The sequence below is a fragment of the Melopsittacus undulatus genome, chromosome Z (assembly GCF_012275295.1).
Source record: "Melopsittacus undulatus isolate bMelUnd1 chromosome Z, bMelUnd1.mat.Z, whole genome shotgun sequence".
Classification (NCBI taxonomy): Eukaryota; Metazoa; Chordata; class Aves; order Psittaciformes; family Psittaculidae; genus Melopsittacus; species Melopsittacus undulatus.
This window is the reverse complement of record NC_047557.1, coordinates 57,590,504-57,609,322: the sequence shown is the minus strand read 5'-3', so window position 1 is coordinate 57,609,322 and position 18,819 is coordinate 57,590,504.

The following is an 18,819-nucleotide window of genomic DNA, read 5'->3' as shown; positions in this document are numbered from 1 at the left end:
CTGCTAAGAAATGTGTCTGTTCCTGTCTGTGAGGGCAGCTGCCAGAGGCCCTCTCAGGCTGATAAAATTATAAAGAATGAGTATCTATTTAAACAGGACTCCTCATTCCTACTATGAAAAGCAGATCATCCAAGAGAGAAAACTGAGGTTTCAGTTTCACTGTGCAGCAGATATGTGAAACTGCTGACTGATCAAAGCTAAAGGTAGCAATTATGGCTTTTATCTTTATGTGACAGAAGAGCTCCAAGGATAGCTGTGCCTGATAAAGGTGAGTTCATTGGTTTCATCGGTTTATACATAGTCAGCAGCAAAGTGTAACAAACCTAATTTCTTTATTCTTGCTTATTTGTCATAGGGGTGGTTATAGACTTTAACACATGAGTAGAAATTGGTTGTTGCCTTATTTATGCATTACATTAATTTCTGCTTCTTAAAAAAAAAAACATCTTTAATAAATGGGGATAAGGTGGTAGAGAGATATAGGTCTAATTTAAGTACTTTTTTATTACTTTCCTCTTTGGTTTCCAAATTATTTTATCATTAAAAAATTCAGGGATGTTACTCCTGGAAATATCTGAAGGGCTTTTTTTGGCATATTCTTATATCTTCTTCCTTTAGATAAGTTCGTGGATTTTTTTTTCTCTTTCTTGTAGCTTAAATGCTAATGTTGGGGAAAATGCTGAAGAAAAATAAGCCTTTAAATCTTTCCAGCTTGTTATTGTCTTAGTTTTTTTGATAATGGCTGTTTCTGAATATTACATGACTCATCACATTCTTCAAAAATTACTGATGCCTGCAGTTCTTTCAACTTTAGGAAGACAATTTTTGGAGCGCAGCACTGAGATACAGGATAGTGCTAAGAAAGTGGCAGTAGCTGCACTATCTAAGCACCTAAGCAAAAAGAACCTGAGTATTTAATCCTGGGCCTCATGGTAAGGTTAGGATGATTCTTACCAGAATCTTATTACCAAAGAAATATTGAACTTTTAATGCAATATAGCTAGCTATCAGAAGCTTCAAGCTACAGTTTCATATTTAATGACATAGTTGTCAAACATTTGTAAATTTAATGGGTTAATATTAGCAGACATAGGAAAATAGAAATGAGATTAAGATCAGAGATAAGGAGTGGTCAGCTAACATAAAGAACTGCTCCTTGTGAATGGATCAGGAAATATCTTGGACTTAACTTAAGCTGAAGCACTGCCATGTCTTAGAATTACTTGCTTCAGCCTCTTTATTTTTGTGTGTGTTAACATGATAACAGCTACTCCTGTGGCAAAACCTAAAGAATGGTGGCAGACCATGTTAGAATAATGTCTTTCATCCCAAGAGATCTCCACACTTCAAAAATGCAAGTATTGTGTTCTTTCTTTCCCATCTCATCCGAAGTGTATTGTAGAAGAATATGTCTGGCATAAAAGAGTATATGTAAACAATCTTTATGTACACTGTGAAGTATAGTCATTCCTGAAATACAACTTGGCAACTCTGCCAGTGGTCATGTACAATGGCACAGAAGGGTAGAAATGGAAGAGGAGTATATCACCTTTTTTTTCCACTGTTTGCCTCTTCACCAAATGAAAAGCCTGGCCAATTTCAACAAGAAAGCAAAAAGATACTTTTAAATGATGAACTTTTCCAATTCTTACCCTGTGGTTGAATATACACACATTGTGGAAGGCAAGTAAAAGCTGATGTGTACCATATCATCTTTTTCTTTCTTTCTTTTTTTTTTTTTATTCAGCTTGAATAGCTTTTGCAATCATTTCATAGTGATCCTGTAGCCAGAAACTGATAGAGTATGGAAGCTGCCTGGCCTTATCTCCTTCTGGGGATGGTGTATTAAAGGATCATATTGCTTTCCAGTAATAATAGAGAGTGATTGTACTCATTTTTTAATCTCTATGTAGTGGAAGGCAGACACACATAGCTAAAACATATAAAAGCCATAACTACCACCAGCTCATATCACTGCCATTAACTATAAGAACTGAATTAGTTGTTTCAAAGCTAGGGTCCCTGCATGTCAGGAATGGAGGAGACAACTGACTGGTTGCCTTTTGTCTGTGCAATTAGAGGGGCAATAATGCAAAAAAAGCTAATAATTTTTCTAGATTTTGTGCTGGTCTTGTACCTGTCTACCTGTACTATGCTGTCAAAGACTATTGCAGAGGCCAGAGGGCTTTAATGGCTCTGGATAAGTCAACTTCTTCCAGAGGAACTTAAAGAAAACAAATACTTGAGCAGCAGTAACCCCATGGCAAGAGGAGAGAAAATGGAATATAACAGCAAATGGGCAAAGAAGATGCAGGTGAAAATGAAGGCAGTGACTAGCAAATATTATATCATTTTATAAAGGATTGTTTCATTCCTTTGAGAAAGAAAATTCTGAGCCAGATATGCAGGTATTGATGAAATTCAGCAGTGCCTCCTCAGTTTAGAATGACTGCAACAATTCTAGCAAGCCAAGATGTTCATATGTGTGGCATTTCATGACATGGAATCAAGTTGATGCAGAGACTCAAATACTTGTTTAATACAATCAAGCCCTTTTTATCCCGCTGTTCCCTGTTCGGTACTTTCCTAACCTGCACATACATATCACATTCAATCTCACTGGCCACTGTGAAACTCTCCAGGTAAATGGTCCAATCACAGTGTTGCAGACCCTCTCACAACCCCCACATCCTCTGGCCGACAACTGAGATTCCCACCACAACTACATCCTGGCCCATCCTCCCAAGCCTTGCTTTGTTTACCTTCCCCTCCTTCAGCATTCCAACTCATCGCCCCAGGGCTTGCCAAGCACCAAGGCCTCAGAGCTCATTCCCAAACTCTGTTTCATGCAAATCTTATCACCTTCACTCCGCACACATATGCAGTAAATGGAGAAAACAACAGATCCAGTGTTTCACCCATTCATAAAAGGAAAGAAGAGTCTGTGGGCTTATGATAGTAATGTCAATTAAGCATCAATTGACAGCTAAAAAGCATTTACTGAGATTTAATAGGAAAGATGATGTGTAATCTTTCATAGAAAACATGATGTGTAATCATTAAAATTATAGGACACAAATATAATTAGATTTTCCACACATAAAAAAATGTAACTAATATTTAGGCTCTTAATTGGATTTTAAAAAGCCAGCAATATCAAGTTAATAATTGTGACAACTAATAGATTATATAACTTAAATGGGAGTATTTTTGTTAATTGATATTTAATTTTCTGTAGACTGTCTTGGCAAATGTTAATTAAATGCCAGAAAATTCTTTACAAATTTTAACATATTAATAATCTTAAATTATGCCTTTACTACTTACATAATTGTAAGTTAATTACACAGCCACAGCTTTACTCTCTAGCCTTTACACAGAGCACAGGAGGATAAGGTATCTTACAGGTCAATAAACTCACCTGCCTATTAGCCACACAAATGGAAAATGAAGACTGATCCTGTGTAATCACATAGTGTAGCAAGGAGCAATTTCTGGGCAACATCTAGTTTCAGCCAAAAGAATTAGAACCAGGTGCAGTATATGCTTTTTCCTGATTTCCAGGATATATATGGTAAAAGCTCATTAACTTGGTCTGTAATGGTCTGAGATTCTGAAAAACAGTAAAAAATTAGAACATTCTTGATAATCAAAACCTCACAGCTGTTTCTGATGACTAAACATTGCTATTAACTAGCTTTAGCAAATTTAATTCAGTATGTTCAGGTCAGCATGACTTTGTCTTTTATCAAAATACTGCACATATTTACCATTTGGAACATTAGAGAGTGTATCTGAGCAATTCTGTATCTCAGCTCACAGGGTGCTTCCATTTTCTAACAAAAAAAAAAAACCTGCTTTATGAATAAGGCTTGCTATTAATCAAAAACTAAAGTCCAGTATTCTTTCTTCTTAAGGTCAGTATCTGTGTTTAGTTACTTAATGCCCCAAATCTAAGAGTATGTACATGAACCCTTGGTTCTATTTTATTTAGGTGTTTTGGGACTGCTCAGGTTATCGCTTCTTATTCATTCTAAGTTGGCTTGCTTGGGAAGGAGAGAGCTTCACAAATACTGACTTAGAGTTGGGTCTATTATTTTTTATATACATTTTCCTTTAATGCATAATGCATGCAGAAAAAGGATCCATCAAAGACATAAAACTAAGTTTTTTTGAGTCATTGGTTTTTAGGCCTTCATGGTGTGAATTTTTATACCTTCACAGTCAGCCATATTTCAATGAAGTATATGAACAATTTCAGAACTAGAGGCTTGATTTTCATTTTCTATAGCTTCTGCGAAAGAATTATTTTCAGAAGCACCAAGTGGGGAGTTTGAAGAACTCATGTCAGTGAGGAGGCCTCCAAGTCAGAACTTACCTTTCAAAGGAGTAATTTTCTATATTACAGGAAAAAATAACTATGTTTGCATTGATCTCCCATTTTTTGAAGAGGAATATTAGCTCCTCTAAACTATGATAAGATTCTGTAATCAAAGCCTATTTGTTGACATTTCGGACAATAAGCCAAGTTTTCCTTTTATGCACATTAAACTGTCTACTGAAAAAGTAGATGGTGATGTCTCAGCTACTTGGTGTTTGTGGGCATCAGTGTGCATGGCATGTGTACTCTTCTCCTGTAAATATCTGAAAATATTGAAAGAAAATTTGTCAGATAAATAAAAACTTTGCTTTCTTTTTAAGGAAGTGAAGTTGCTTAACAATTTAGCACAAAGAACAGTGTTTGTGCTAAAAGGAGTCAGCTGCCAGAAAAGTCACTAATGTGCATTCTTTCTACTATGTCTTATCCCTTCTCAATATGGCTGTTTACATATCTTGTAGTTTTCTCCCACAACAGATCACTTCTTTGATGTCTGGCTGGAATGATTTTGTTTCAATGAGTGAAAATTAATAATAAATTAATCTTACTCTAATTTTACTGTCATCATGCCTTGGTAACTACATTACTGTTGATTAAGCGTGGAAGACTTTAGTGGACTAGGCTTCTGCTTCCTCCTTTTTGCTCAAGAAGGCACTTTAGAACTCAAGTTTGACTTACAGGAGGTAAGACATACAGTAAAAAATTGGAAAGAAGTTCTCTCTAGGTATATGAATGCAGCTAAAAGTCCTTTAAAAAATAAATTCAATAAAGCACGTGAGTGAGACACTGTTTTCCTTTTACCTTACGAACGAAATTTCTCTGGGGACAGCAATCACCACCAGATTGTGTGATTTATTCCAATGTATTGAACAGGGTTCTCATATCAGAGGTGTTGACATGCTCACCATCTCATGCTGTGAAACAGTAGCTGATTTTAATTAGTAAGTAAACTGGTTCTTTGTTAAATAAAGGTGTTTCAGCTGCAGAAGGTGGCATACACGAATGAGTTCCTGCTGCAATTTCTTGCATTCCCTACTGCAACCTCAGGCAACTCCTTTTCCTTCTCCTCATCCCAAGAAACAGAGCCTTTAGCAACATTCCTCTGCAGGTCAGACTATTTAGACGGCCTAGTATTTAAAATCGCTGAAAAAGATAAGCTTAACACAAACTAAATCAACTCTATTTATTTGGTTTACCTGCAATAAGGTTCCACAAAATTTGTAATAGAAAAAATCACTGGGATATCTTGATCCCCCAAAAAACTCACCTCAACATATTTTTTTTGTTTTAACCAGCTTTATGTTTTGTAACAGCTGTATGTTCAGGTAGATCTTCAAAAGGTGTATTCAAGTCACAATATTTGGACAGTTTGTAAGGGGTATGTAATTAGCATAAATCAGTGCCACAAGCAGCATAATTTTTCATAGTACCTCCAATCTAAACTGGAACTTTCGTAAGTAACGGTGAAATCCATTCTATCCTCCAGTTATAACTTAATTTTACATTGATTTAATCGATGAAGGTAATTTCATATTTGTGATATGGTTTCACTTTTGATAACATTATCTTATGATTTAAATTTTCTTTAACCTTGTAGCCTCACATCTTTATACTTTCTTCATAATTCCTGTATTATATTCTCATGTGACTTTATACTTTTGTAGGTAGATATTGTTCAGTTTCAATCTGAATAATTTTGGTTAATCACCTTTCTTATATTCTGGTTTAATTACAGTTGACACTGTTTCTTGGCATATGTAGTTTATTCTGCTGTTTAATGTATTATATTTTTCTGAATGTCAACCTGTATTCTAGAAATAATACACCTCAAACTCATTTTACACGAAAATGACAGGACAGGATTCTAGATAGGTTTGTGCATATTTTTTTATAATTTTAGCATTTAGATAAAAATATAAGACTAATTTATATTTAACTCTTTCCTGATTTCCCACTATGCATTGAATACATTGACATCAATCATATTTCATATGGTGACAGCATCAGTGAGTTTTTTATAAGAACCTTGTTTCCCTCCCAGCTGTTTAAGAGCCCATTTGCTGATGGTTTTATGAACATGCAATATGGTCTTGATTTTGAAGGAAGTGAGTTACATGAAACCAAAATAATTTTAAAAGTTGTACCGAATAGGTCTATGTAACATGGAAAATTGAAAAAATACATAAAAGAGAAGCTTATAAGGCAAAAGGAAATCTAGATTAAAGAGTAAAAAAAGATTAAAGATTAAAAAACAAAACCAAAAAAAACAAAACCAAAACTGCTCCAACCAAAACCTCCAAATAAACTAAAAACAAGGCTATTACGTAAAATAACAAAAAAAAAAATCTTTAATTTCTTTCAAAGCAATAAGGAGTAGAGGCCAAAAATTAGAAATGGCAAAAGGGAAGATTTTGCTGATAGTAATAAAGTGATATTTATTCTGCTGGTCTTTTGGAACTCATTTCTACATAGTGGACCAATGAGGGCAAAATTTGAGCATGTCTCATAAGAAAGTCTAAATATTTTACGGAAAGGAGAGGAGTGAATGTACTTTTCTCCTTTCACTTCCCAGCTCATCAGGAACCCACTGAGATCAATAAAAAACCACCACATTGTATTTGTGGACACTGTATCATCACCTGGATGAAATAAGATATTAAACTCAGTAAATTAGTACCATATTGCTTATATAACAGCCCAGAGTTATTTTGCTATGACTCATTCAGACTGCAGGAAGAAGTGGGTTACAAAATATGAAATGCGTATTCATCTTGTAGAATATATGCAAGTAAACTACTTTACTCACCCAGTCTTTTTCTCAGGCTGAATGAGTATGAGCAAAAGATTATCCTATTTTAGAAAATTAGATCCTCACAGCTGTTTATGTGAACTGAGATTTACTGAACCATTGGCAATATCTGCACCTGCTCCTGCACTTTCAGTGGAAATCATTTCACTCTCATTGCCCTCTTTCACAAGGGTGAGCTGATCTCGTTCTCTAAACTATAATGATATCACCTGAATTATAACAACCCTCTGGTCAGGCTTTATTGTATGTCTGCATGCTTTAAATGAAACTCTACAGGATATTTTTTCTCCTCTCATTTTCTTCCCTGTCTGGCTGTGCTATAATTTTCCTCCCATCTCCTGCCTCTTGTTTGGGGGGGGGGGGGGTGGGGGGCTCCTCATTACTGTTCATTTAATCTTCTTTAACACATAGTTAGTGGTTATCTCTTGATGTGTATTAGGCATTATGGCTATTAGCTGTCAGAAACAGGGATCTGCAGTTGCCTGTAGCATTTGCTGGGACCATAGAGTTTAAATAGATTTGGATGTTATATAGACCTGATCTAAACACAAAAGGGGGATCAGAATAAGGTACAGGACTGATGTTAATCTGTATAAATGATTGAAAGCTGTTGTCACCATAAACTGGACAGAAAGCAAAGCTTCTACAACACAATGTGAAAGCCATGGTTCCCTAATCCACCCATGAACCTTCACAAAGTTTCCAGTACAACTTGGCTTTATGGTAGTTTTATTAAAACTTGATTTGTAAGCAGTAAAAACCTACCAGACCAGTAATGATGTCAAAGTTGGATAGCTATCTAAGTATCTTGATTTCTAGTTTTTTTTTCTAACCCTGCTTAAATCTAGCAGTTCAGAAAAACAAGTTAGAAAAAAAGAAGCCTAAGAATTTCATAAAATCTTAGAATAATACAGTCATCTAGGTTGGAAAAGACCTTTAGGATCATAAAGTCCAACTGTTACCCCAGGACCTAAGACCACTACTAAACCATATAACTGAGTACCACATTTACAAGATTTTTGACCATTTCCAGGGATGTTGATTCCACCACTTCCTTGGACAGCCTGTTCCAAGGCCTGAGCACCCTCTTGGTGAAGAAGTTTTTCCTAGTATCCAGTCTAAATCTAAAGCTCCCCTGGCACAGCCTGAGACCATTTCCTTTTGTCTTATTGCTGGTTACCTGGCAGAAGAAACTGATCCCCATCTCACTGCAGCCTCCTTTCAGGTAGCTGTAGAGAGCAATAGAGTCAACCCTGAGCCTTCTCCAGACTAAATAACACCAGTTCTCTCGGATGTTCCTCACCACACTTGTGCTTCAGACCCTTTACCAGCATCGTTGCCCTTCTCTGGACACTCTCCAGCACCTCAATGTCTGTGTTGTAGTGAGGGGTCCAGAACTGAACACAGGATTTGAGGTGCAGCCTCACCAGTGCTGAATACAGGAGGATGATCACTGCCCTGGCCTTGCTGACCACACTATTGCTGATACAGGTCAGGATCCTGTTGGCCTTCTTGGCTGCCTGGACACAAGCTGGCTCATGTTCAGTGGCATCAATCAGCACCCCCAGGTCCTTTTCCATGAGCAGCTTCCCATCCATTCTTCCCCCTTCCTGTAGCATTGCATAGGGTTGTTATGAGTCCAATGCAGGACGTGGTACTTTGCCTTGTTGAACTTCATGCCACTGGCAACATTGATCCAGCCTGTCGAGATTCTTCTGCAGAGTTTTTATATCCTTCAGCAGATCAACACTCACAGCCAGCTTGCTCTTGTCTGAAAATTTACTGAGGGTGCCCTCAATCCGCTCATTCAGATCATCAGTGAAGATATTAAACACTAGCACTGACCCTAGCACTGAGCCCTGAGGAATGCCACTAGTGACTGGTTACCAAGTAGATGTGTGCCATTTGCCACTATTCTTTGGGTTTAGCCATCCATCCTGTTTCCAGCCCACGAAAGAATACACCTATCCAGGCCATGAGCAGCCAGTTTCTCCAGGAGAATGCAGTGGGTGACTCCTTCAGCACTCTTGGGTGTAACCCATCCAGCCTCACAGACTTGTATGTGTCTAAGTGAAGCTATACATCTAAGTGGAGAGACCCTTCTGAAACCAAACTAAATAAACAACAAAACCACCAGCACCACTAACACAAAACTGAATGAGGGATTAGTAATAAAATGAATTTATGTTTATTTGTCCTACAGCAGGCTCATTTATTCTTTATCCAATCTAGAGTTATATGACTTTTTAAGAATAGAAAAGTCAAGAAAGTATAGCATAGTGCAAAGGTGCTCTGAAGATGGCAGGCAGCTGCCATCATCTCTTGCTATCAGCTATGGATGTATTCACATTCTATGCAACCTGCATCCAAGACTAGTCAAGTGTAATCCACCCTACACTGGAGCAGCACAACTCACAAGACCACAGACACTTCTGAGGACTCATAAAACCAAAGAGGAAGCTACCAGCAGCTGTAATATAAAGCAAAGAGTTTACATTACTTTTTAAGGACAATGCATGGAATATTAAAGGAAAGTATGTGTTTCTAAATGTGAACAACTCCAGCATAAGTACTGCAAATATTCGTACAATGTTCATTTGCATCATTTACATTTGGTAAAAACTTTACAAAAGTTTTTGCAAGATCTGAGCTTGTCTTGGTAGTGCAAAGAGAAAAGTTCTTATAAAAAACGTTTGTCATAGCTACAGACATAAACATATTATTTTAAAACATTTTTACTTGGCTTTAGGCAAAGTCCTATCTCTTGTACACAAATAGAAATGCCCTTCAAGCCAATGAATACTACTGATTTGCATAATTTATATATGCAATATAGCTGTTTATATATAAGTATATATATATAAATACATAAAATATATATAAAGTATATATATTATAGTAATCATAAATACCTCTTTATTTAAATTATTAGATACAACTGAGACATACCTTGTAACTGTCATATACATATAGGGAACAGAGAATGTTGGGTGATGACAGCCATCTATGTGTACTGATACTTGGCAATTTTGTAAAATAAAGTCCCAGGCGTTTATGAGGAGCCTTCCAAATGTGTTTAGTCCAGTTAAGTGAAGATTCACCAATGTGGTAAATTCCTCTATTCAAATATGCATATTTTTAAGGTGTCTGTGCCCTCTTTCACATTTTATGCCTTTTCTTTGCTCACTGCTTTACAAAAGAAATACAGTAGATCAGTTTTTAAATATGGAAACTTGAAGCTTATCAATGTACCTTCTGCTACTTAAGGAGTCAAACTGAAGTAAAATATGTCCAGTACTGCAGTATTGCATGGAACTGGTGGAAATTAGTGACTTGTATTTTTTTTAATTACGCATTCCTCCACTACAGGGATATTACACAGAATTATAGCACTGTACCAGCACAAAAATTAAACAAGTATGATTGACCAGCCAGTAGTATTCTGCATAGCATTGCACCTTAGTCTTCAGAGAACTCATGGTTCTCTTCGATGTTTATAGCCATTTTACAGAAAAAAGAGGCAGCTACTTTCATACTTTAATACACTCCTGATATTTCACTTTATTGAGAAGCAATTATAGATGCAGCTCAGACATATTCTTCCTACCTTTTTCCTGCCTGACTGCATTCCTTCTTCCTGCGACATTAATTAATATATCTTTGAGTTCTTGGGAGAAGGTAGACCACCAGTTTCCAGCAGTACATGTAGAAAGCACTCTGTGGCATGGATAATTTCTCTGTTGCATCAGAGGTAGCTTAATACAGTTGTTTGATTGTTAACATTAGAAATAAACTAGTTTGCTTTTCAACTGTTGTTCCAGAAAATTATTCCTTTAATTCTTCTCATTGCTGTCAGATGTACACTTGGTCTTGCAAAGGACTGTTAGCTAGAGCAACAATTCCTCATAGCTTTCTGTATTTTTCTGTGCTCCTACAACTGGGATTGAGCCCTGACTAACATGTGGTTAGGCATACCTTCTAACTTCAGCAAGGCAAGACTACTTGACACCAGTTCGGAATTCCATTTGCTTTCCATTGATTCTTTCAACAAAATAATACTTTCATGCCCTATATTCAGATTCTTTGACAGATTGGAATAAGATGTGAATTTTTAGGGAAAAAAGAAAAAATATTAGTAGCTGAAAGGCAATCTTGAATGGCAACAGTATCTGTTTGTCCAAAACTAAACTTTATTATGGCAGTCACACAATATCACTGAAGTAGAAAAGTCTCTTTTCCTCTCTTGTTCCTTAAAGATAGAAGAAATCTAGAAAGTTCTCTATTATTGGTCTGCTGCACAAAGAGAGAACACAAAACCCAATGGGGCTCAAAACAAAATGCTTTATTGAATAATAGAAGGATGATATCAATATGTTTTTATCTGTTCAAGAAATTTCCCTGTAATGGCTTTTTGGTGCCCAATGCTCTAATACATTCTATGGCTACTAATGGCTTTCTAATCTCATCATCTGCAATGCTAGAGTTTTAATCTATTTACTTCAATTTCATGACATGTATGGGGGACAAAAGGATGTATTTACTGGCTTTGTGTTGTTTGTTTTTATTAGATTAGAAATTACCCAGATGTCTTCATCAGGAACTCAAATTGCAAGTTCACAGAAAGGGAAAGAAATAAAAGGTCACTTTGTTAATAATTTCAATAGTCAAATAAAAAAAAACCCAGATACTTGATGTTGTTTTAAATTTCAACATATCTGGCACTGGTTTCAGTCTGAAATTCTCCTTTCAGTAGGCTGCAAACTGCCTCTGAAGAATCTCTTATTCTTTTCCCTTCTGGGTTAAAACCAAACTTTTTTTTTTTTTTTTTCCTCAGAAGGTGAATCTTTGACTAAACAATTTGAGTGTCTCTGGGTATTTGAGGATGGGAGAAAACATGTCAATATATTTCCTTTAATCCTCCTGATTTTTTTTTTCCTGAAAGAAAGCACAGCCTAGAGCAGCTGTGATATGTGTAAGAAATATCAACATCATTTTCAGCCCTTGATAGTTGACTTTCTTTGCTGTAGATTACTAGCATTTCACTGCAGAGTAAATGACTTCTTTTTCTGAGGGGAGGAGTTTTTAACAGGTATGGGGAGGAAATCATTGTGTCTGACATGTCCCAAAAGAAGACAACTCTGTTGCAATCTTTAGATATAAGAAAGGATAATTAATTCAAAAGTAGGTGGGTTTTTATGTTCAGAGATTTTAAGTTGATCTGTTGAACTGGCTAACCTAACAGGTGTTAGGAAAACAACCCACAAAAGGCAGAAAAGGATGGGTGTAATTAGTATTAGACTGTATATAACACTAGATTCTTCAGTTCATAAAGACCTGCAGGCTTGACAGTGACCCTTAAGTTAGTCTTGTATAAATGCAGCGCAACATCTTACCCTGTGGAGCACTGGTGCAAGAGGGACCATATCAGGAGGTATTATAAGAGAACACTCTTGATCTTTCCAAAGATTAGACTCTTCAACCCGTGCTGGCTTTCTCTGCCTGGCTTCCTTATACTGAATGCTCTCCCTGAATGCAAAAAAAAACACCTTCCTTATGTGTTTCTGATGGAGTAAGAGCAGAACTGGGTATTTTTCTCCCCCATCCTGGGTACAGATATTTAGTAGGACCAGTAATATAAATGTAAAATTTGTCAATTTTGCTGCTTTGGGAACAGTTATCAGAAAATGGTAAAAAAAAAAAACAACAAAGAATGTACTGAGAGCCACTTCTGAATTTAGGACACATAGAACATGAACCTTAAAAAATGCTGATACTGACTTGACATGTGTCTGATCTGCTGCTGTTTCTCCTTTATATTTTAATAATAACATTTTTCCCTCATATTGTGCTTTTTAAATAGTTGTAAAGGTTATTTGTAAAAAATGTAAATTGTAAATTACAAAAGGGGTAAGAAACTTGGGGATTTTGAACAGAAATTCAGAAAACACTACCCTCAAAAGAAGTTAAAAATGTGGTCAATGCAAAAGAATGGACTTGAGGTGTAGTCTGCGTAAAATTTGCCAGTTTTGTGTATGTGATTGTGGCTTGTATGGTACATGATGAATAGCCTTAATGGGTGAGCATCAGTCAAATAAATTAGACTAGTCCTTCTCCCATACTTTGGCACTAATCAGAACTAATCTGCTAGGATAAGTGGAAAGATGGTAGATCAGTGACAAGTTGTGTTTTTTCTTCAGTTTCAGAGTGACTGTAACTTCTTTGTATTTAAAGATATTGCTGTAGAAAGAGAGACAGCTCTCTGGGACTGTTAATTTAAAAAGACACTCCAAATTCAGATGTTTACTCAATTTCAATGTAATTATCTATAACATGTGATACTGCTTTCCTTCCAGACTAATATTTCCTGGAAAGAAAACACTTAACCCATTTCTAATAGATTTTAAAGTTTATATAGATAAGACCTGAAATTAAAATCTTGTTTTTTCTTGGAACCGTGATTTGATTTGGGTTGGGATACTTTTGCCACTTGTTTCCTCTGCCATTAAAACTTCTGACAAGCAGTGACTAAAGTAGGAAGAATTCAGATAAAGACTTAGAAAAACTCAGAAATTTTTAATATCAGGAGGATGAGGGACAGGAACAGGTTGCTGAGAGCAGCTGTGGGTGCCCCATCCCTGGAAATGCTCGAGGATTAGATGGACGAGGCTTTGAGCAGCCTGGTTTAGCAGAAGATGTTCCTTCTTGTTGCAAGGGGATTGGAAGTAGATGATCTTTAAGGTCCTTTCCAGCTGTAAACCATTCTACGATTCTGTACACTTTCAGATACCATTCCAACTTCATATCTGAGGCACAGCCAGAATAACCAGGTAAGGAGAGCAAACACACACTGTTTTAGCTCTGAAAGTCACTGGCTGCTGTGAGAAACTTTTTTTCACATAGAAGCATAAAGAGAACGCATAAATCAGTGTGACAAGGAATCGTTTGCTATTTTTTTCCTCTTCCTTTGCATGCTGTAAGCACATATATTCAAAACCTTCAAGCAGACTTCTCGAAGGTGGAGTAGATTCTTCTTTAATAAATGTTAATCACCTTTTCTTTGTTCACCTTTTACGCTACTATACAAGAACAGCAGCATGCCACTTGCTGCACTAGAGAGAATTACCACAAAAGGTAATTAAAAGGAGACTACCAAAGAATTTGATGTTTACTTTTGCTTGTCATAGTTGTCTTTTTCTGTTTCCCTCTCATTAGTGTAAGCAGTATTACATTTTTATTTATATTTGTTGTTGTTATGAGGTATCTCCCGAAAGGATTCTTTGACTGCAGAAGTCTAATAACTTTTAAGTCATCTAGCTCTCTTTTCTTGCTCCTTTTTAAATATAGCTTGTTTTAGATCCATTTGGCACATCCCTGAATATGTGTTGCTACTACCTTGGTGATGTTGCTTTCCAGCTCCCTACCTCAATTAAAAGGTAACTTTTAGATATTCTTGTGAGTTGTTAAATAAATTCTCCATTGAAAGCTAAGGGTGGCTGGATTAAATTGCCCTCTCAACGATTTACTATTCTTTAATGCCCTTTCACATATGCTGAAGAATATGGAGCAAATACATTTGCTGCCTCAAAATGAAACGATGATTAATATGTGAAGACAAATAGTCAAGAGAATTGGATGCAGGTTTAGCAACAGTGAAGGCAAAAGTAGTAACTTATGAGTGATGATGATTCCACTTTATTCCCCAAAGAGATATGTAGTTTTAAATGGTTCTATAGGCTGTGTAGAAGAAACATATTAAATGTAAACAGCTTGGCCATCAAATAATGAATATTGCATTTCCTCGTATCACCTGTGAGACTGACTATCCCTCTAAAAGAGGTCAGAATATGAGTGGAAAGATGGATCATTCTAGCAATAAATAAACAACAAACATGCAATGGTGGAATGAATTCAAAGACTGTTTTGGAGGCTTAACTCACCTCTCATAGCAGAGATTACCTCTTCATTACACCATAGTGAGTGAAAGAGTAGCTCTGCCTTCAACAGTCTTTTCATTAGTTCATTCTAAGAGCCTCTTAGCATTTTATTCTATTTTACTAGCAAACAGTAGAGGTTGAAAAATGATGCTATCAATTAACTCTTTTTTTTCAAATACAAATACTTCTTTTCAAGTTCTGTAGAATAGCTTTATTTTTAGAGGTTTCTGCCGCGGCCAGGTGGAGGGGAGAAAACACCGATACGATGTAGGTTCACAAAATGCTCCGTTTATTGATTACAAGGCTGCTCTTAATATACTGTCTTACACGCGATCACGCATTACTTGATTGGCTGCTTCACTTTGCCCACGAGGGATACACGCTCCCCTTTACCTTTCCTGATTGGTTTCACACCTTCGCTTCAGCTTAGCATTACATCATGCTTCTGCAATTACTGGCATCCTGTTATTGCATTCCTGTTTTGCTGATCTTGACACTTCTTCCTCTTTTAACCTGGGGTCATAAGTTCACTTTCTCACAGCTTGCTGTAAGCCTGTTAAAGCACCCATGTTCGACCCCCAACAGGTTTCCATTAGCTTATTTATCATTTGCATTGTATCACTGTAAAAGCAATGAGCTTTTAAATTGAAGCATTGTTAAAAATTGATTTTAAACGCAAATGCAGTTCACCTTTAGACTTATATAAAATCGTGGTTTAGAGTAATCTCATGTCATTAAGTCCCTGTCTTGTTTTGATAAATAGAACGGGTCACAACTTAATTATTATTCTGCTATTAATTTCCAAGAATATATCGTGAACTTCTTCAGTGACTTCATGCACAATGTGGGGTTTTTTTCCAAAAATATTTTTTAGCCTGCAGAATAGAAAATACAAATGCAATACTATTCACTGTTCATGATGGGACTTCATTGATAACATTTAAAGGAATGTGAATATCAGATTCTATTGCATATTTCAATTTTAGTAAATTTTGTTAAATTATTTTATTATAGCCAGGCATCTAACAAAGAGAAGAAAAAAACTGAGCCATGTAGTATAATTACTATTCTCTAGAATGCAAGTACAAGTTCTAAACTAAAAAATATAGTTCAGCACTAGGCTATTTCTTCATTAACATTTGCAGGAAGCAACTGTAAGCATGCTCTGGAAAGATAATTGCCCTGATCTGCATTTTGAAATAAGTTATTTTAAAACAGTAAGTTTTCAGAAATCAAGAAGAGAGCGTGTTTTATTTCATAGCAGATACTTAAGTCTGAGTGCTTGACATTACATGGACATTTCCACAGTAGTTTAAACATTTTTTCATTATATACTGTATTTTCCATAGAACTCATTCTTAGCGATTTTCTGTGCCATACTTTAATAGCCAGATGACAATGATGGACAATCCTTTGAGTATTTGGGGTGAGGTGAGGAAAGAAAAACCATGGATGATTTAACTTTTATGAGGTTTAACATGAATCACTGATAAGTTTAAATCTGATGTGCTCTTTAGATAACCAGAGCTAGTTTTATCAATACCAGTTGTTCAGTTCATTAATTGTATTTAACCAGGGCAGGGTGGAGTAGACAGCGTTTTCATTCATTGTTTCACCCAGACTGTGCTGCTGTCAAGCTCTGTGGAAAGTGACAATGAATTGTTATAAAACAGAATATCAGTCATAGTGGATGCTGTATGTGACTTTTATTTGCAGCTTTATCTGATGCTCATCATCACTGCAGAAAGACCAGACATTTCAATACAGACAAAATCTATCTCACATGATTTTGTGCCACATTGTAAGAAGCTGGACAAATTCCTTTATTTTGTCTCATGTAAACTACAGTAAAAGAAAGATGCCATCTATTTTGAATGAGTCAACTACACTTCTGAAAAACCTGCTTTAAATAATTTTTTTAACCAACTTCAGCTTGTCTGTGCTTTTGTTCTGACAGGAGTTTCTATGACATGTGACAATTCATGGGTCCTCAGTATCTGCTGCTATTCTGAGCTTAATCATTCTAGGTAAGTTCCATTTCCTCAAATTTATCTGAGGAGAAAACAGCATTAGTATAGAAAAGTTTTCTCTTATCAGGAAGAGAAAATTAGTGTGAGCATTTCCATAACTGTTGATAAAACCTTGCAGATAACTTTGTGTGAGAAGCACTGCTTTTTCCCTAGAAAAAAAAAAATGAGTGCTAGAGAATGTACTGAGGCTAAATATCTATCATTAGCATAGATTGTAGAATCATAGAATCAGCTAGTTTGGAAAAGACCTTTAAGATCTTCAAGTCCAAGCATAACACCAAGACAGCCAACCACGAAACCACATCCTAAAAGCCTCATAATTTTTGAACACTTCCAGGAACAGTGATTCCACCACTTCCCTGGGCAGCCTGTTCCAATACCTGATCACCCTTTGAGTGAAGAAATTTTTCTTAATATACAGTCTAAACCTGTCCTGACACAGCTTAAGGCCATTACCTCTTGTCCTCTAATAGATATCCACTTAGAGTTCATTAAGTCAACACCAGTTTTTAAACAATGTCCATAAGCTGCTACCTTAACTGCAATCAGCTGTTACCAATTTCCTGCATATCTGTTTAGTGCACTAGGTCCTAGACTGGTAGAAGAAAAGGTCAGTCTGTCTAATCCTGAGTCTTACCTGGCTCATTTATAAAAATGTTTAATACTGAGTTAGTTATTAAATTTTAATTTCGTTGAGAGAATAATGTTTTTGTTTCCTGTGTAAAAAAAAGAAATATAGTCAAAAAACAATCTAGCCAAATAAAGTACTCAAGAAAAATCAATGAAAAATCTGGGTAGCTGTCAAGCTAAATTTGTTTTCAAATGGATGTATTTGAAGTGATAACTACTCACACTTTGGCCCATTGAAATAACGTTACAATGTAGCCTTTAAGTACATGCAGGAGACAGTAGGGCTGTGGAGAAAGGATGAAGGCGATGTCCTTCTTTGAAGTTTAGCCACATCAACAGTGCTGTGAAAGCTTATAACACTCAAAAGAAAAGATTGTATCTGTGCTCCAGGCTGATGCTATGTTGCAGCAGGAGCAGGGCCCTTTCAGATTTTATTTTCCGTCTGTAGGTCTAATACAAAGCCATTTAATTTTACTATGTTTTCATTTCTAATGTTAAAACTGTAATGCAATCCAAACACTACCTGAATAAAACTGGGAGTTTAAATTGGGAGATCAAATTTTCAGAAGTGTGGAGTGACTTTGGATTTCTAGAGACACATCTACGCTGAAAACAGAGCAACTAGTGGAGAATCAATACACAAGCACGTGGTCAAAGGATCTTTATTTGTAGATTTAGCCCTCACCCAGATGCAATTTTAGTTATATTTCTTTGGAGTCTCCTATACTAGATCACATAAGAGAGAAGCTATCTTCTAGGTACAAGAATACTTTTAATTTTTACATTTTGTGCTGGAAAAGTTGCCAATGTTATAAGTGCACTGAACTGTAACACTGAGAAAGAGTGGCAGAGGTCTATCACAAAAGCTTGTGTGCTGGAAAAAGGAAACAAATTTAATTCTTTACTGTAAGAGTGACAGAGCACTGGAACAGGTTGCCCAGGGGGGGTTGTGGAGTCTCCTATGTTGGAGATATTCAAGGCTCGCCTGGACAAGTTCCTGTGTGAGGTACTCTAGGTTACCCTGCTCTTGCAGGGGGG